Raw genomic sequence first — 20,700 nt, forward strand, 5'->3', positions numbered from 1 at the left:
AAAAATAAAAAAAACCCCGTTGACTTTCATTTCTTTCCCACATTACACACTCAGTTACATGCAATAGATTTAGTCAAAAGCCTCCTACTATAGCCTTAAACACGCTGCTAAAAATGTCAGTACTGAAACTGTTATTGGCCTCTGGTCTTCCAGACGCTAGAGACTAATATTGCCCTTACATCAAAACAAGTCCAAGTCTCCAGAGCTCACTCATCCCACTTGTAGCTCCAGCGGTTAAAGGACTGTATTGTTTTCTTCTCCTCCTCCACCTGCAGGACAGCTGTGCGCCGCTGCCACGTCTCCTGCTGCTGCTGCTGCTGCTGCTGCTGGAGTGGACGCGCAAAGTGGGGGCGCACTGCTCAGGCATCAAAACCCAGCTCATGCGATACGCAGCTGTGGCTGAGAGCAGCATTGGACTCACTGTGCACATCTTCTGCGCTTGGCTCCTGCATGTAGTAGTTAAATGACCTCTTTGTTTTGGGTTTTTTTAACGTCGCCGTTGCTGTTCGGCACTCGCATCCCCCCTGAAAGCGGAGGCACATTGTCTGTGGCGCAGCGCGACAGTGAGGTGTCCGATTACAACCCGTGCGCTGAGGAGCCACCGGCACAGAGCGCTCCTCTTTGGGGGCAGAAATAGCTCACAGTGCTCCGGAGGGACGAGAGAGAGCGCAGAGGAGTCCGTGCAGAAAGAGACAGAAGGAGTTTTACCAATAGAGGTCGATTTCTGACACATCAAAACTGAGGATTTATCATCTTCAGCTCATCTCTGTTTCTTGTTTCTACACAACACTCTTCTCACCGGGACGAGACACGCAGCTTCGCTCTCTGCTAGATGAACGGGAGTTGGGCACATCACTTGGTAAGTGAATCTTACTGTATTATGCATGGTGCACCAGCTTTTGCTGTAAATAATAATTGCTGTTCTCTGCAGACGATCTGCTTTTGAACGTGATGTAGTTGCTGTCCCCTGAAAATCCCCACTTTACCTTTGGTTTCGCACCCTGTAGTCATATCATAATTCAAAACATATCAAGATATGCTGCAGAATATAAATATACATGATGATAAGGGAGGCTTCACAACAGCACGAATCCTGGAGCCCTGAACGTAAATAATCAGTTTTAGAAGTTTTGAATTTGCTTTGCACTGTCTGACCACTTGGTGGTGCTGACAGAGTGCAACCTCGAGCAGGTCCCCGAGAGCTTTAAATTAATCTTTATTATAAAAAATCCTGTGGTATTTTAATATCCTAAGAAAATTAATTAGAGTTGATAGTATACGTTTTTATCTACATTTTGTTTTAGTTTCATAAGAAGCATGTTGAATATTGTCGCTCAAGTATAAATATGAAGCTGCAGCAGTCCATAAAATCAGAGCTGAATGCTGAGTGAAAGTTTTCTTGTTGGGCTTGGATAAGATGTGTCTGCTTTTATATCACAAGTTTAAAGTGTATATACTGCTGTGTTATTTTTCTTTTGATAAAATGACAGAGTTTGTGACCTTTATGATTGTGCCTGGTGTATTGCTTTTATTTGACATTTCATGAGAACTTGTCGAGGTGAAAAATTTCATTTATTCTGCACATCCTTTTGTTGAGCTCCTGTAACCTTCCAGCCATTCTTTAAACTAAATTTCTCCACACAATGGTGCTTCAGAGAAACTGCTGAGTCCTTGAAGTTCTTCAAGCATGGCTTTATAATTTTGAGAAGAAAAGTTATTTTACAAGCAGCGTAAGGGGCATTTGAACTTCTCTCTCTCAGATTCCTCATTAAACCAAGCTTTTATCTCCGGCGAGAGCATTCATAAATAGTATGTAGTATTTGTCAGTGAGCGCATTCACAAGGAGCTCAAGTTAAAGGCTATATTTGTGCTGCCTGCAGGTGGAAGGGCATGATTGATGATATGAAGGAGATAAAATATGTGGTTCAGAATAGCACTCGTCAGTTAGCCTACGGCTCTGTCCTTGGTTCTCTTTTGGCCCTGCAGCAGGTTCAGATGAATCCTAATCTCCAACACTGATCGTGCTGATTAGTCCACAATTAACGGAAACATAATACTTAACGAAGACACTTTTTCACTACTGTTTTGTCAAGCCTGAGGACATCACCTTGTAAAAAACCATGCAAATTTCTCAGATTTTTTGTGTCCAGAGCTTAAAGCACCGAGCAGATCCCTTTTTCCTCCTTTCATTGGTATTCATGCGGTTCTGTGGTTGTTTTGGTCGTGCAAGCTTTCGGGACTTGAAAGCAGCAGTTCAGATAAACACATTCAGCCCTCTCTGATCTTATGGCCTCAGACCCATGAGGATGCTGCGGCTCATCCATCCTGTCACACTGTGCTTACCAATAAAAATAGGACCCCAATCCAGATGGTATAATAACTTCAGACTCACAACATCTAGGCATTTATTAGACACGGAGTACTCATAATCCCCACAGGAAAGGCAACGAATGAGATATGAAAAAGATATAGCAAACCTGAGAGACAGAGGGAGAGAGGGTGGTGAAAGTGCTGAATCAAGGAAAAATGCCACATGATGCCTTTTGGCTAAAATTGCTGGTTTGGATTGCAGCTGAAGAGCAAGAGACAACACGGCATAGAGAAAACAACAGAATGCAACCGTTGAGCGACTCAGCCGCAGAGGATTAATGTGATCAACACTTCACAAACATAAAACTTGAAACAATGCCTGGCGATTTGATGCTTTTTTTGTAGGTTTTCTTGATCATAAACACAAGTAAATTTAATGTCTTTCAGTTCAAGAATTTTGCTTGAACAAGACAAGAACTTGGTCTTGACTCCTCTTCTTGAGACTGTGAATTTCCTGTCATTTGTACAGGATTGAGAGAAAACACATTATAAAATAATTATCCTGACTCCTTGAAGTCATGATGAGGGTGATTAGCAGTAGATACGCAGTGTATAAAAAAAACAGTCTCACATTCCAGTAGCCAGTGATGAGCAGTACGCGATTAGCATGATTGATACCTGCGCCGTGTTGGGAATTTGCCCGCGCGCTGACACAGAAAGCCAGCGCAAACACAGCAATTAGTCCCAGCCATGAGAATCTCATGGAAATGACCCTTCGCAGTCTCGGCGCTCTGTTCTGTCTCCATGGAAACTCTTTGAATGACATCCCATTGTTGGTGACCTTTGCGATGCTTGAGTCCCCCGGGGGGTCGAACGGCCTGTTGGGAGTGAAAGTGAGCGGCATTATCATGCACGTGTTAACTAAACAGCCGTTACCCTCTGGCCTCTTTGGTGACTTATTTATCTGACAGCAGCTTTCAGATAGTTTGCGTGCACGTACACAGCTGAACAAAAGCTCCAGGTTTTTAAAGGCTGTAAATCTCAGGGAGGCTCTGATTCTACAAACTCATCAGCCGGGTTCTTTTCTGGCTCTACGAGTAAACTTTGAGACGCTAACAATAGTTGAAGTGGTTTGCTGTTCCTCCCTGCTGTGCTTTGTCCTCTCACTACCACAGGCTATTTATACATCACAACCACTTTGCCATTATCTCATCCCGCCCTTGTTCTTCCCTCCACTGCTGATTGCACAAGAGTCGTCGCTCCGGAGAATCATCCCACAAGAGGAGAAACACTGACTCAAAGTGTTTACGCTCATTTTAGACTTTATTTATCCGCCCTTGCTGCTTTCTCAAAATCATTTCTGACCTGTTTCTACATAACAAACTAAGTTGCTATGGTGTCAGTAAACATCATCTTCTTTGTGAAGTGACATGGCTCTATGTTGCCATAGCTACTCAAAGAGGTTTGCTGCAGGGGGATTTGAGTGCCCTGTCTGGCCCATTGGCCAAATAAAAGTTTATCATCCACAACTTCTTTTAAGAGACCGAAGTGTCACCAGGTTGCCATTGAGACAGTGAGGAAGCTTTCAAGTGGGATGCACGATGCGACCTCATAGCATCTGTTGTTTATCCTCACATAAGTATGCATACAGCTATGTTGCTGTCATACAGATAAAGCTGATGCTTGTTTGTGCCAAGGTCATCCAAGAGACGTGTTTATAAAAAAGGCAGCGTGGCAGTTTTTCAAAATTACAGTGCGACTTTTTTTTCAGCCTGGAGTACCATGATATCTTAACGCTAGAGCCAAGTATGTCAAAGTGAAGACCTGGAGCAGGGTTTTAAAATTAGTCAAGTTTTAATTTTCAGTTAGAGCTCTTAACCACTGAACCAAACAGTACTGGTACTTGTTTGATGCCATAATGAAAAAAAAAGGAGAAAAAGCAAAAGATTCTCACAGGGCAGGATGCAGGGCGTCTGTAAGTTTGTTTGTTTGGTTGGTTGAAACATTATTGTGTTAAACAGCTTGAAACCTGCTTCAAATACATTTCACCTTCTCACTTTTGTTAGTCGTTCTTAAACTCCGAAGATCTTCTCAGTCCCTCTGTCTTTTGCTTAACATGTTTTTATCACGTCTCATTATGGATGGGTACTGAATTAGGTACTTTTATAGTCACTGTCAGAATTCTGTCAGAAGTAGCGGGTACCGATTCACATAGAATCAAAAGGTACCATGTTTAGGTACCTAAATATATCCTTTTGGGAGTGGAAGAGTAGATGACTTTCCATGCTGGACATGAACACAGCATTGCAAGGTTATTTATTGAAGAATAAATTTGTTGAATTGAAAAAAATAATTTTATTATTAAATAAATGATATTTTTTACCACATAAACACAAAAAAATACCGATAATTGGTACCGTTGGCCAGGTGCCAGGTACTGGACATCGGTACTGCATTGTTTCAGATGTGAATGGTACCCATCCCTATATCTCATCTTTCAAGATACCTATATTTTTAATTACTTGAAATGTCAAACGTATGAAGATTTTGTGGCCCGGTGCATCTGGTATCCCAAATTATCAATCAATTTTTAGTATTTGAGACGTTTTTTGATTTTCTCATGGGCTTCTTTCATGGTTTTATTCAGAGACCTCAGGCTGTTACAGTAAATAGTGCTGCTGAACCATCTTTAAAAATATATAGAATAGAATAGAATAGAATAGAATAGAATAGAATAGAATAGAATAGAATAGAACTTTATTCGTCATTATAACAAGTACAACAAAATTGCAAAAAAAACTTTGATATCCTGAAATCGGAAGACTGGTTATACCAGCAGTTATGTTTTTTTTTTTTTTGCTGGCTGCCTTCTGGTGTACAAAAGAGACTAGACAAAGTAGAAGCTGCAGGAGAAAGAGAAGGAGACAACTTATTAGCCGGTAAGCGTTGTCTGCTAGCCAGTTTGCCTTCACCGCAGTGTGTGGCTCCAATAGCAGCCCAAAGTCTTTACCTGAAGCTCTCTGTCCTTACACCAGCAATGATCCTGATCAAGTGTGCACACTGTTGCTAGTTTAAAGCAGTTTCCTTTTCACTGTTCATAATTTTTTTTTTTAGTTTATTCTGGTACATTTTTTTAGTGCAATTATGGTTACCTACAGATGGACGAAAACATTTTTTGGCCATGATAATCACGAGGGAAAATTCTGGTATCATGACCACCCTAGATAGGATTGTAGGATGCTTTAAAATGCGAGGGAAGAATAGCACACTGTGTATGTGAAGTTCTGGATTTAACCACTGACCTAAAGTGCCCTGTTTCAATCTTTATTTTTTTCAACCCCAATGTGGACATAAAGAAGGTTTAACACATAAAGAATCTTTATGATTACAGTAATCCCAGCTTCTTTTGTAGCTGCAAAGTGAAAGACCTTTTCTATGTTCTGTGAATGAAGTTAATCATGCCGGTTTGGATTTTATCATATGGAGAAGAACAAGAAGTATGTACCAAGTCTGCAGGTTCCTCTCCACACCGTTGGAATTAATCAGAAAAAAAGTTCAGTCCTTTGAAAAAAGATGGAAATGAAGTGATTTAGATCAGATTTACAGCGTGTGCAGAAACACAAACACAGCAGTTTTCTAATGGGACACAATCTTGTACAACAGGAAGTGAGCATCGTTATAACTTCACACAGCATACTAAACAGCAGAAACAGCACCGGAGCAGGTGGAGGGAATCATTCAAGTTTACATTGCAGCGGGATATCAAACTGCAAAGTGAACATGCAATTATTTCCCAGAGCAAATGTCTGTGGTAGAAGTAAAAATCATCCGGTCTCATGTCCACACGTCAAAGGGAATTAGCACCACTAATGCAGCCTTCACTCTCCAGAGCTGTGACACTGCATTAGCTGTGTCCCTCTGAACCTCAAACCCTGCTCAAATAGCAAGAGGAATCTGTCTTTTTAACCACAAAGCCAGTACAGGGGGAAGAGGGAGACTCTATTTGGGTCACGATTAAATAATCCCCAAAGCCTCTTTTTCGCTGGGGATCAAGCTGGGGGGATGTTTGAAAGGTTAAACAGAGACAGATCCAAAGTTTGGTGACAACAGGAGAGGCGATTATTGCCAAGTCGTTAAAGTTTGTTGTATTGCTCGAGAGAGGAGAAGAGGAGAAGAGGAAGGAGACTGAGAGTGGAGGTGTAATGAGTCGGGGGAGAGAGAAATCGAGGAAGAAGCTTTTTCTGGTCTTTGTTTATAGAATGATTAAGCGCCAAAAGGCCGTTTGAGGTTGAAATGAGTCATGAGTTGCCACCAAACAACTCACAGAGACACATTTTTCCTCTCTCTGGGCCATCACCCAGCTGTATTTCTCCGGATGATGAATGACTTTGAAGCATGAATGAGAGGATCATTTGATAGTGCCGCTCGGCTCGTATATTTCTCTTTACAGGAACTTCTTTTTCCTCTTCCAGGCTGCGACTCTTACCTCTAAGGTGAGCGTAGAACTGGACTGCCTCCTGTGAGACTCTGATCCCTTTGTAAAGGCATGACTAAATTAGCACCAAGCATCTATTCCTTAAGCACAGTGTTTGTGCTGTTTATGCATACATTTGTGAGTCGTCCCGTCGCCATATGTTTTCCCAACCAGCATGAGGTAACACAGCTGAAGTCTTTCGTGGGTTTGATTTTTCTTAACCCCATGGGAAGTGCATCCGTCTCATCTTTATCGAGCATATCATTAGATGATAAGGAGCTGTTTTGATGTGATGTGTTTAGAGCTATCTGATCTTCATCTATCGCAGCACCGCAAACAGCCAGAAAAGCTCTAATTTGATCAGTGAGAGGATATAAATACAGAGGATCCTTTAATCTTTGGCAAATGAAAACATTTATCTCTACTTTGAAATCATTACGAAGGGCTAATCACAGCAATATCCTCGAAAAAAGAGAAGAATATTTGAGTTGCAAAGGAGGGATGCTTTCCACAGCAGATGAAACCGAATTTACAGAAAGCGCTATATTCTTTTTCATCCAACCTTATATGAAAGTTTGCGATAACATCTGAAAAGATAAAGGGTCCCCCAGCTTGTAGTTCGGCCACGCAGGAAAAAATGTGAGCAGAAGAGAGAGATAAGAGGAGAGATATAAAGAAAGCAAGGGAGATTGGACAGCTCTGATAGAGGTGGGGAGATAAGAAGTTAAAGATAACAAGAGGAGGTGCCAGCTTTGTGAGGGAAAAAGAAAGAGCAAAAAGAAGAAAAAGGAATTATGTAGAGATAGCGGGGTGATACAGGGATTGACGAGTAGACAGACAGGCACACAGTCAGGGTGGGTTCGAGGGAAATTATTGAAAGTACAGACTCAGTGCTAGGAGGGGTGTCTCTCAAGAGGCAGTGGTCTAGTCGGTCCCCCTGAAGCTTCTGTCTACTGGTTTCATCTGTCACAGAGAAATGTCCTAGGAGACGGACAGACAGAGAGACAACAGAGAGCGAAGAAGGCGCTGCAGGCAGAAAGGGAAGGATAGATGAAGGGAAGACGGAAGAGGACAGAAAACAGGAAAAAACAAGATAAAGGAGGAGAAAAAGAGGCAGAGGCGTTCTCTCGCTGGAAATGAAGGGGACACACGTCTCCCCGACTTTTCGAAATCCTCAAAATCCCCTCATTTTAATTTTCAGTTTCTATGTTTACTCACTAAAGCCTGTTTTCAAACAGCATCCTCGCACTTCCTGCAAAACCCATATTCAAATATGTTTGCCAGAGAAGTTGGCCGAGTAACTTTCAGGTATTACCTTGAACTTTCAGCATGTGATGGGTGATTTTTTGCCCTGAGTTTTACCTCTCAGGATACATACCATAAAGTTATCACTCCCTTGTTTTATATTGACTCTCTTTATCTTTTTTATCCAGATTTTATAAACAGGGACTTTCTACTGTACAGGTTCTGATATTGCAGCAAAAGGAAAACAGACTGCGACATACCAGGCTTGAGTGTTTGTTGCCTATGAAATGTGAACATGCTCACACTACTCCTGCCTTCATAGGTACTCTGGCATGATGCTCGAGTCAGATGTTGAGGAAGGAGAGGCAGTGTTGCACTCAAATGCATCACTGCTATTAGCAGCACCTCCCTTAGTGCTTGTTGATCCTGAGCTACAGAAACAGACCATCATTGAGACACGGGTCACTCTCAGCAGCAAGACTTGCTGCACACACGTGGTGTTGTCAGAAGGTCACAGGTTGGATTTCACTTGGATCATCATACATAATTGGTGAAATAAGTAAAAAAATAAAATTAAAATTTTTTTTTTGTGTATTGAAAAAGTTTTTGGGGAAACAAAAATTGAACCAGTGTAGCTAAGCTAGAATGATGTTTTGATTTTAGCCTGGACACAAACACTAAAATGCTTGGTTGAAACAATTATCTTTTGTTTCAATTGTGTAGCCCATATTTACATTATATCTAGCTGTATTTAATTTCTGTTTTGTTTTGCTTCATATCATAATATGAAGAGTTCTTTTCCAAAACGCTGTAGATCCATTTCGATAATTTTCAGGACCAGGTTAGACCTGAAACATGATTGGAGCTTGTTTGGAGTAAAACTACATCTTACAGTACATTTAAAACAAGGAAAATTAGCGAATTAACATAGAATAGTAATAGAGCAGTGACTAGGCTCAGTACACAGCAAAATGGCACAGTGAACTCATAAAAAAAAAACAAAAAAAAAAAAACTGGCATTTCTAGTGTTTTGGTAAAGAACTCTTCATATATATATATATATATATATATATATATATATATATATATATATATATATATATATATATATCACAGAAATAGAGGGCGCTAAACAAACTTTCTTTGGACTGTAATGCTACCAAAGTTAATAGCCAACCCATCAAAAATGCAATTCCACTAATAGCTCAATCCAATATTAAATAAATAAATAAAATAAAATAAAATAAATGAATAAACGTTCAAATTTTGACCTCTTTAAATAGATTTTCTGTTTTATTTTATCTAATTTTTATTTATATTTTAAAGTTTTTGAGGGTTTTAGTTTCATGGTTACAAAAGAAAAAATATATTTTTCTGTCTTTTTTTCGTATCCTTAAATGATCTGGAACAGAACTCCAGTCGAAGGAGGTGATGTTAAGTTTGCACCATTTTCTTTTTCCTCTTCTTAGATTCTTAGCATCTAAGCCTCGTGGTTAAAAAGAAAAAAAAAGAAAATATTTGGGAGTTTTAAGATTTGTAGAAGATTTCTTTCTTGATGCTTCAACCGAGTAGCAACCAAAACCAATGCTACAAGAAAAACACAGTCTGAGATTTTATTTTTATTCTTTGTTTTTGTTTTGAACGGTTTCAGTTTCTTGGGAAAGAGATGTTATTGCTCACAGTAATAATCTTTTTAAAAGATGCAGGAATTAAATATCCATCAAAAAGATCAGTGCTTCACAAACAGCATTTTATCCAGTAATTATGAAGTCTCTGTTAAGGAAACTAATTGTTTTTTAAGTAGAGTTCTGGTGTTAATAATGCTGTGATTTAAATACTGTCTCCCTGAAGGACTTCTTACTTTCCTCTGTGCTGAAACCAAAGCAGTGCCCTTGAAATGAGGCGATGTGAGAAGCGAGTGGAAACACTGTAGCGTGATCTTGACTGTAGAGCTCTTCTTCACACCCCACTAACTACTGTATTGTTTCCTAAATCCGTGCTTGCAAACACTGCGCACTCCACACACACTCCAGACATGAGACTCTCATGAGTCATGCCCTTTACCAGCCTGAATGTGCAGTCTGACCCAGCGCAGACACAAAGCTGCCTCAGTTGAGGAGGTGAAACCACGGCGCAGAGGATGTGTGGTCCGATCCAAACCACCAGCAAAGAATAACAAACCACTTATTATTCCTTTAGAATAACTTCTGATCCTTCCTTGAATAAACCATCAGTAAAAACAGCTCTCAGTTTGTGAAAGCTGTATTTTGTTGATTGCACATTAAAGTGACTGTGTTTTTTAAGCTCTTTGTGTAAGGGGGTGTTGTCATTAAAAGTTAAACACCGCTGTAACCCAAGTGGGAATTTCCTCATGAGGGGTATTTTGTCACGGAACATTACGTCTATTAAAAGTCTAGCCAGGTACTGGGCGTAAGTGATAAGGACATCGGTTACTGTAAAAGACAATGAAGTAATTCTAGGAGGTACTGCCTGGAGTGCTCTTTCTTTCATAAACAGTGTTGGTAAGCCAGCACAGTGGTCTGATTATGCTGTTCATGAAACAAGAGAGTGTTTCTTCTCCGGCTCCAGCTCTATTGTGTTACTGGATTCCCCAGAGAGATGAGTTACGTTCAAGAGTTGTGCTGACTCTCTGCCTGCACTCTTTCTGCCCTGTTGGGACTGAAGAGTATTGTTTAAAGATTCTTCAGGGTGAGATGAAATTTTTCCTCCTTTTTCTTGCATGAAATAAGAAGATGGCTCACATACAAGCAAACAATAATTTTCAAACTAAAACAAAGATGATCAAATATGGCAGCTTGGTTTGTGGCCTCAAGGTATGACAAATTCGGCAGCACTCCAATGTCGGGGTGAAGGACTGTGAATGAAACAAGAAGGGTCCTGCTTCCTGTGTAGTTATTCAGATTCTGCTCGTTTTCTCTCCAGTTACTCTCCCATTTTCCAAAGACATGCTTGTTGGGTAAACTGTCTTTCTGTGTGAATAGTTCTCTGTCTCTCTGTGTCAGCCTGGTGACTGGCAAGCAACTTTCCTAGGGTAAATCTTGCCTCTTGCTCTACAATGACTGGAGTCTCATTGATACTGTAACAGGAAAGCGACAACAAAACCTGCTGGAGTTAGATATTCTTAGCAGGTCCCTGGTTTAGCTTAGTAGTTAAAAATGTGCACCACATGTCCAGAGGCTATCATTTTTGTTTAAGTAGTCACTGGTTCATCATTCGGGCACAACCCTTTGATGCCCATATTCCCTGACTTTCTTTTTTCCACCTGTCTCTTTTCCAGCAAAAGCTGGGAATAATGATTAAAAAGCAAAAATGTGGCTTGAAAGGGGAACAAAGGTTCTTGTATGTACACTAAGTACTAATTAACATGACTAATTAGTGGGTTGCATGGAGGGTAGGGAAGTTGTCGCCCCACTCATGGCCCAGTTGTAAGGGCCCTCCTGTTTGTCAAATTACACACTTCTTACCCTTTCAGTGGCGAGACCATGTATGTACCTCTTTTTACTTTTCTTCTCAACCTTTAAAAAATTTTGTTCACATCACAGTGGGTAATAACTCAAATATGCTAACAGCTCAAGAAGAGCGACAAGTGTAACCCTAAAAGCATCAATATGACAGGAGGGTTACACAAAACATACCTGTTATGATCAGTATCTGCCTTCTTAGGTCGGCTCCTTGCGTCTTCTGTACCGGCATTAGAATGTGGGGGGAAAGTTGTCATACCGTATCTCTGAGGGACACTGACCAATCAGGCGGCTCCCTACAGTTTTTAGAGGAGGCCCTGTCTATGAAGTTTAGGATGAAGCGCAAACAAAACTTTGAGAAGCGCAAAGAAAACTTCTGGAAGTGCCAACGAATCTGTGTTTCATGAGAGCAAAATTTTGATTTGTAAATCTAACTTGTGGATTTATGAAGATACATTTTTAATCACAAACATATTTTTTATATTTTTGAAATTATGGTTTGTTTGAAATTTTTCTTTTGTTTGTTTTCAAATCTATCCTTTTTGATTGCATAATAAAGAAACAAATTCAGCTCCATACTTATTGTGTGTGCAAGGAACTGTTGATTTGCATACGTTTTGGCGCCCCCTGTAGTCTACGGATGTTTCTTAGGGACTTACTTCCAAATCGTGTTAATAAAAATTTGAAATCTGACTGACAAGTAAAATGAAAGGAAACACTTAAAAAGCAGGCAAAAATGAGCACAGCTCAGCAAAAACACTTGATCACAATTACTAAACAGTATCTAGATTGCAGTTTATAACTAATGTCAACAGACCGAGCACATCCAACCCTTTGCCTTCCTGGGCTTAATACACATAGCTCCAATCCAATAGTTGTACGCCAGTTCAAGTAGATTTAGTCTATGATTAACTTAGTCCTTATTTTATTGATCAAATGCTGCCTAATTGTGCTGCAGCTCCAGCTAGTGGTGGGTGGTTGCACTTTGGCACAGACACCAGAGTTCAGGTCAGTAATAGAAGTCCTGCAATATATGAATATTTTGTTTTAACTGATGAGTTATTCTAGTGTCATTTAGCAAGGCTGGCACACTTTAAAATTGCAGACCACTTAAAGCTTTAAACCTGTTCTCTAATTAATTGAGACCGGGCTTTAAAAGTAAATGAGACAGGCTGACAGAGAAATAGACCCCAATAAGCGAGTCTGAGAGAGTAAAAGCAGTAACAAAAATGCCCCAGTTCACAAATGTGAAGAATATTAATAGATCTGTTGGTGGTTTCCCATGCAGCTCAGCTCTCAGGTGCATGTCGGGGCTTGCAGAGGTCAGCGTGGCAACAGAAAACGACTACAAGGAACAGATCTGGTTTCACTTTCTCAGAGACCCCAACATCTGACCTCAGCTTGACCAGAGCCGACCTATGCACTGACCTCAGCCTCAATGCTTCCTTTCACATTGCCACACAGGTGCCCAGCTATGTAAAAATGCAACAATTTTCTCTGCTTAATCGCCTGTTGTTGTTGTTGTGTAATGAAGACAATCCAAGATACGCTCCATCTAATCATTATAAGTGAAGGATGAAATGGATTTTGCAGATGGAAATCTTCACAGTTGTGTTTGACTCAAGCTGTTGCAGAACTCTTAAGACTCCTACGAAACTCCCACACAGAGGAAACATTTCCTCAGGACTTTGTTGCAGCGCTCTTGTTGTCATTAAAAATAGACCTATGCCCTTCTGAAGCGATGGCCCCTGTAGCATCCTGATCTATTTTGTGCTCCACGCTGTTCCCAGGAGGCTCTCCGGATAGAAAAGTGCTCCCCTCTCTGCAGCAGTTGAGGGCAAAGGGGGAATCTTTCCTGCGGGGCCGACGTCTTTTTTATTGACTTTAGAAAAGCTCACAAAAAGGAGTTTTATATCAGACAATGAGGAGAGGAAACTATTGTTTGAGACCATCAGGCAGTTAAAACTCAGGAGGTAATTGTGCGAGAAAAGACAGTGCAGTTTTCTTTTTAATGTCTCTGCTGCTGTTACGAATACAGAAAATTCTGAGCTGATTGTCTGGGAAGACTTTTTTCAAGGGGAATTTTTTCTCCCATGTCTGGACCTCGTAATTGAATATAATACTAAAGGGTCAGAGGGCAGGGTTGACTGGATCTGGGAGGTATGCAGTAACTTACTGAAGGACGCTAACAACCCTCATGTCCTGCTTTACTGCTGGTGTTGTGTTTTAATAGGCGCGAAACAACCACAGTTTCTGCTTCCTGGAACCAATTCGGCCACAACAGCCGCAGGCGATGGCAAGTCTCTGTGCACACTAAGAGAGCTACTGTAACATGTCATTGTCATCAGTGGAGCTCCACACCCACACCCGCCTCCCTCCTGCCCCCTCCACTGGGCTTCATATGTCCTAATTAACACTTAAATTTTAAATTGAGGCTTTTTTTTATCAGTTTCAAAAATTCAAGTGCACAGACGTGCGATTTCACTCACCCTGATATCATTTAAAGAAATTAGCAGTTTTCAGCGGGTTTGCTTCGTCTTCAACTCTCATTGTGTTTCTATTCTCTTCTTCCTGTTTCAGTGTGTTAATCACTGACAGTGAGGCGCGATCTCTACTTTCACAGGCTGCAAACAGCTATAAGGTGCCTGCAAAGTAATTAGAAATATCTTGGATTGAAAACAGGTTGAACACAAAACTCCAGCCCCCGTATTTAGCTGCAGAGTGTGATGACTGTGAAGTTAAAGGCTGTTAATTGCAATGTGCAGTCACATGATGTACTAGAAGCACAAATCGCAAGATTGTTTCTGCCTCATGGCAGTGATTTAATCAACGTCTGTGGATCTGGGCCCACACATTGTGTCAATCAGAATTACCTGTTTCTCCTTGTCTTGAGTCTGTTTCTAAGTCTAACACATGACTGTCAGACACACTCTTATTAACGGAGGCATGTAACTACACACACTGATCAACACAGATTATTCAGATGGATCACTCTCTTGAGATCTGAGGCCCCGTTTACACGACAATGTTTCACCCGAAAACACAGTGAAAAAATCTTGCGTTTACACAGAAATGCTGAGGGACTGAAAACGGTGTAGTAAGCATGCAAGGCCTGTAGTTGGCACTATCACTGGCTTGTCTTGAAGTAGCTTTTGGTAGATTTCTACCATAGACTGTAAAATAAATGGACGTCCGCCTGCTCGGCTCGAAGTGAGGTCTCCACAAAAACTGCTCCCCCTGGTGGCTGGCTGCAGTATAGGTTAAAAAATCCAGCTTTCCAGCCATTCCAGATGGGCTGAGGTCAGACTTGAAAAAATAAATATTCCTCATAGAAATGTTTCTCACCTCCGATTCTTGTGGTGATTTGAAAATATAATTTGGCTGTCTTAAATTCAAGTCCTCTTTTTTTCTGATAAGTTTCATTTTTAGTAGTTATACGAGGTTAAAAACAAGGCTTTGCGTAACACTTCACGATGATTGACAGATGCTGTTCTCGTGTATGTTTTTTCAGGGATTGTAAAATATGTCGGGAGGTAGAGTCATGAAGTGATCAGACTCTCGAAAGAAAAAAAAATATTTTTTTTTTTGTCACCCAGCTCCACTCAGATTCTCCCAGAATCCCTCATCATCTCTACTGCGCAGACTCTGGCTGCTCAACTGCTTTAATGGCTGCGCCTCTGACGAAGGAATTTTGGCTTCAAAACGGTACAATGATAAATGGTGGAGCCACACTATCCACTCTATATAAAGTCTATGATCTCTACCTAAGAAGAGTTGAGCCGATCATTTGGTGTATCAGCGAATTTTAAGTGCAGAAGTGGTGGCACAGTTGCAAATTATGTTGAAAGACTGTCAGCAGATTCAGCAGCACAAGCACAACATGGTAGTCCATGACGATCGTAACAATGATACTGTTGTATGCGCTTGCATGAAGGGTAGCGTGACATCAGCATTTCCACTAAAAACGCGGACTTACTGTTTAAATGGCAGCGTTTCAGAAAAATTCCACTCTGGAGCCAGTTTTCATAAGTTTGCGTTTAGGTGGGCTAGACGCCATTCCCATGTAAAAGTGAGGCCAAAACGCAACAGTACTTTTGTGCTTCATCTTAAAACCACTGTCTTGAAACTGCCCCTGGGTTTTTTAAGCAGGTGTTAGATGCATTTTTCTTCAGCATTAGGATGAAATAAAGGCAGATAAGGAGTAAATGATTAACTAAGTATAAGGAGAGGATTTTTTAGTTGCAAGTTAGAGGTTTAAAAGTCACAGAGACAGAGTTGAGCACACCTGGAGGCCACATGTGTATCACCCTGCCAGCCCCCACTAGGAAAACTCCACCGTCATCATTCTAACAAAAAGGGTGGAGGGGATCATTAAGTCATTATTTATGTGCTCTCTGCTGTTTTATCACCTCCAGACACAGTCTCCCAATCCAGACACCCACTCTGGCAGCCCCAGAAGAATAACATAATTGTATGAGGCAGCCAGGGGGTCCAGTCTAATAGAAAAAGTGCAGACTTTAACAGCCTGGGCCAGCTGTGGAGACAACTATTCCTCCTTTTTTTCTTCCTTGTTAGGCTCGTTTACACCTTGTGTTGTTTATGTTTGTTTACACGCTGCTTTGCACAATGATCTCCACTTCCAGGTTTTTCTGACTATGAGGGATGAGGTAGCAGAGGGGAAGTTTTTTTACAAGCAATTTCCTCTTTACAGAAGCAGTAGTTTGTTTAAAGATGCATGGCAAACAGAGCTCTTTGAGGTACGTTTTACCAAATTAGGCTTTTTTACTGCTTTTTTAGCCTATAAAACAAGTCAGGATGGTGGAGGTATTTTTGGTGTGAACTGCACTATGTCTCCTTATTTTTGGGTTCTTGGCTTTCTTTTCCCAACAAAGCCAAGGCTGGGGTAACTGAACTAAAGCTGCGTAAACATCTGACAAATTGAGCTTGACATTTACGGTAGCTTTTATACAAAGTTCACAGGAAAAGCAGAAAATCTGTGGTTTGAAATTCAGCAACTCCAACATTAGTTACTAATCACAACATCTAAAAAAGGCACGTTTAAACTAAAAAAGGAGAAAATTACTATGAAAGAAATGATGTTCCAGAAAGTTATGTTAGAAAGCATGTGAACAAGTGTTATATCTGGCTGTGTGAAGTACTTGATCTTGATTGGTCCAATTCTCAAATAACAATCATAATCCGCTCTCAAAAGCCAAAGTGACACTCAAGATTGTCTTGTCACAAACTAACTTTTAAAAATTTAGTCCAGCACATTTTGTTTCCATCTGTTGACACTGTGGCAAAAACATCAGGTCCACTAGCCAAGACCTCAGCAGTCTCTGTCAGGGAAAAGTGGAAATCTAGTTCTTATAAAGTTACAAGTAGTTAGTGAAGCAATAATGTTAAAGTTGCAGCATGCTTGTATTATATATTTTGAAAGGTGTGCCAAATGGAAAGCTTAGAGGAGAAGGGGAGCTGAACGAGGGCAGGAAATTCAACATCAATACAAAAATAAAAAAAAAATGTGACCAGTTAAATACTTGTAAAAATTTACTCTCTGAATTGTTAGATCTTAAAAATGTTTAAAATAAAACTTTGAAATGTGCTGTTCACCAGCAGATAAAAAGTTTGAGACCATAGCTCAAAAAATCCTGAAAACCCCCTAAAATAGGAATAAAAGATTCAGTAATGAGTAGCTCCTCTGTTCTTGTTGTTCACTTCAAAAGTTTGTTACACATGCTTGATGCAAATGTCTCCAGAGAAACGGAGAGATGCCCTCTGCAACATCTTTACATAGCTAGCTGCCAGTTGCCCCCCTGCACAACCTAAAGCTCCATTGGGACCCAGTTCATGATGGAGTCTCCTCCACTGTGCCACATGGTAAACATCTTAACTGGGATCTCCTTTCATGCCAGTAACATTGGAAGCCATCAGGACCATCAGTGTTAATTTCTCATCAGATAATAAAACTTTCTTCCACCTTTCAATGTTCCATGTTCTCTTGCAAAGTCCAAACAGGCAATTTAGTGGCTGGTTTTTAGCAGATGCCATCTGATGCTTATATGGCTGCAGTCGGCACCAGTAACGGCCTCAATTTGGGTCAAGTTTTGTCCTGTGTTTCCACAGACAGCCAATCAGATCCTCCAGCTCAGTGCAGGTGAAGTTTTTTTTGAGTCTACCACTTAACTTTTTTGTTCAACAACCCTCAGGATCTTTTCAGAAACTCAAAATGAATGTCTCACTGCCTCCACCCTCAGCAGGGATGTTGCGTTTAGAGAGGCCTTGCTTATACAGCTCAATAATCCAACCACGTTCAAAGAGAGAAAGCTTTTTTTGCCTTTACCATCAGGAGGTCATGACAGCGTGAATACCTGACAGAAAATGACACTGAATTTGCATTTTTGCAGAGATTTTGACTTTTAAAGGCTGTGGTCTTAAACTTTTGATCAGCTGATAACCAGCCTATTTCACTCATTCATTGTTTCATATTTTCTTAAAATGTTGAACAGGTGTGTATTCTGAAGAAGTAACTTCCTCTCTGCCTGTTCTCACCTCTAATTAGTCACTCCACTTTAATGTGAATTTAAACAAATATGATCTGTTCAGGGTGAGAAAAGACGCTCTGATTCATGCTAGATTCCTGCTCTCTGTCTAGAGTTTGGGAGCTGAGACCTTTTCAACTTGGCTGCCCAAACTTGGGGACTATTAAACAGGTTGTACACATGATAATTATCTATTTCACAGCAATTCTCTAATATCCAAAAAATGTTACAGGAATATCTAAGTTTGAGTCTTCTGTCCAAAGTCACAATTCTACAATTCTACAAATGTATTTATCTGACGCTTTTTGCCAGAATTTAGATGGTCACGCTGAACCAACAAAAGGAAAGAATGCCACAAATTTAACAGGAAGAGAGAATTTGAAGACTGTTGAGTGGATTAAATGTGTTAATGCTTTAAATCTTTGCCATGTTTCAGTCAGCGCTACCTTGTAAGAGGGTGTGACTGAATCATTTTCACGTGCTGTGTCACACCTTGATTTGACTAAGAATGCAGTTTGCACAGATTAACACCATAAAAAAGGCAGAATGTGAGTGCAAAAACGGTGGCATATGAGGTAAGGAAGTAGAAGACATGGTGCATTGGAGTGGAAATGGATGTTAAGTGGACGTGCACTGTGTTGCACCTGGAGCTGTGTCTCCTGCAAAAGGCCATGTAGAGTCAGCTCTCCAGACGCCACAGACCCTCATACTCTGTTTTCCCCCTGTGTTTCCTTTCTCTTTCACTTTAAAAGGCGGTGGCTGTTGCTTTTCCAGCTGCGCCTGACCACCTCACCCTGAGTCTGTTCCCCTGTTGTTTTCACGTCCTGATTCAATTACCTCTGTGGGACCGCTCTCCTGACACATGACATACACACCCAGCACTACAGAGAAGTGAGGAATTGCAGTTTTACAGCATGTGGTGTTACTTATGAAGATCCCAGGAGCTCTCTGCACTTTCCAACCCTTCCTTTTCTTATCTGAAGCGCCTCTAAACTCCCAATTCCTTTTCTTTCCCTCCATCTAAACCCATCTTCTATTAATCCTCTCCTCTTTTCCGCACTCAGCGCACCTTTTGTTCCTGCCTAACCCTGTCTCCTCTTCTCTCAGCTGCCACCTTCCTCCCCTAATTTCATCTCATCCAACCTCTACTCTTCATCCCCTCCTGCATCTCCTTTATCCTTTGTCCCTCTATTCCCCTCATTATTCCCATTCTCTCTACAATAATCTACCACAAGTGAACCCAGACGACTTTCTCGCCTCCTCACCCCTCTCCAGTCGTACGTGTCCTCCTCTCTTCACGTTTTGAGGAGCAGGTCAGCAGGAGTGTAAAAACCATTTTGAGTCTTCAGAGGCAGCCGAGCAGATCAGTTCCTCTAGGAATTCGCCGGCAGACACAGAAATACAATCACTTGTTTGAATGTCCATATATTGGTGGGTAAGTGTGTATAGAATAATATGTGCTGCAGGAAGAACGCTGACATCCTGACAAACCCGCTGGAGTGCTCAGCTTCGGCATGAATCCCAGCACAGATATAAGACACAGTCACGCACGTACACACTTAAATTTGTTCTGACTTTGAACCTGAGCTGCAAAAGCAAGCACTACTGTGTGAAAATGCACTTTTGGATTTCTGGCGCCTGTGCATCTAACACAAGACTGATAATAAGATCTCAAGGCTTCCATCAGCATGTGTATTGTTGGAGATGAAAAGCAGTATTTGGACTATTATTGAATGTGATTATTTTGAGAGCACATCTTTTATTCAAGTCTTCACAGAAATAAGCAGATCTGTGTTTAAAGCATCTAAATTCATCCTAATCTATGACGCAAAAGAGGAATTGGGATGCATTCAAGCCACAAATGAGAACACGTGTTGCAGAACATATGAAAAGAAAATGATGACTTCAGTCAGAGAGATTTTTTCACATTATGAAAGCTTGATTTAATTTGTTGTTTCTTTCTCAGATTAAACATGCAATGAGGAGGATCTGTTTTAATTGGACTCCCTCGCCACCTTGTGGCCAGGAGTCTTAGGCACACTGTCGTAAATGACATTAAACGAGGTGTGTGTTTGTTTTGGAATTAAATGGAGATCAGATCGAAACAAATTTTCTTTGTTCAAGACAACTTTTTACTGGATACAACGTGCTGAGGTAAGGTATTTACCAGTACAGTTACTACTATACTACTGTAGGCTATTGTGACAACAAGCAAACACTTTCAGTTTGTAAGTAGTTTAGTACCCGTCTATATTTAGCGCAGCTGACAGCCCGTCAGTAATGTTAGTGACTCTTGGTTACGCAACCTCACTCTTCATTTCATTGATAGACTCTCAAGTTTGAACAGACCACTGCAGAATAACTGCTGCATGTGGGTTTGAATGAACATTATCATATAACAGTTTAACCCCAATGTTAGCCTTTAGCTTGTGCGCTATCACTCTCTCGTGTAGCTTTCTTCTGCTCTTCTGTCATTTTTCTGTCTGACAGTTAGGCTCCCGTGTTTACCATTACTTCAAATTAATCACATAAATCGTTTTAAGCATAGAAAAACACAGATATCTCTCTTCTCACTATTAATCTTCGTCAGTCGACAGGGTGTTGTCATAGAGATCTAGATGTGCTGTAAATTAATCCAGTCCGGTTT

At 40.8% G+C, this 20,700-nt stretch overlaps 1 protein-coding gene across 3 annotated transcripts in view; it reads left to right on the plus strand.

The window, feature by feature from the left end:
- Positions 1 to 335: 335 nt before the first annotated feature.
- The window catches only part of sema5a (sema domain, seven thrombospondin repeats (type 1 and type 1-like), transmembrane domain (TM) and short cytoplasmic domain, (semaphorin) 5A), a 180,541-nt gene continuing 160,176 nt past the window's right edge, over positions 336 to 20,700 (plus strand). Inside the window, exon 1 of one of the 3 annotated variants that reach the window (XR_012599841.1) lies at positions 336 to 859. The gene's annotated coding sequence lies outside the window, so the exon portion shown is untranslated. The remainder of the gene's footprint in view (positions 860 to 20,700) is intronic. The other 2 variants (XM_074693390.1, XM_074693391.1) reach the window with 2 other exon arrangements.

The sequence above is a fragment of the Halichoeres trimaculatus genome, unplaced genomic scaffold (genome assembly GCF_033239565.1).
Source record: "Halichoeres trimaculatus isolate MK-OKI-2021-1 unplaced genomic scaffold, fHalTri1.1 fHalTri1_scaffold_18, whole genome shotgun sequence".
NCBI lineage: Eukaryota > Metazoa > Chordata > Actinopteri > Labriformes > Labridae > Halichoeres > Halichoeres trimaculatus.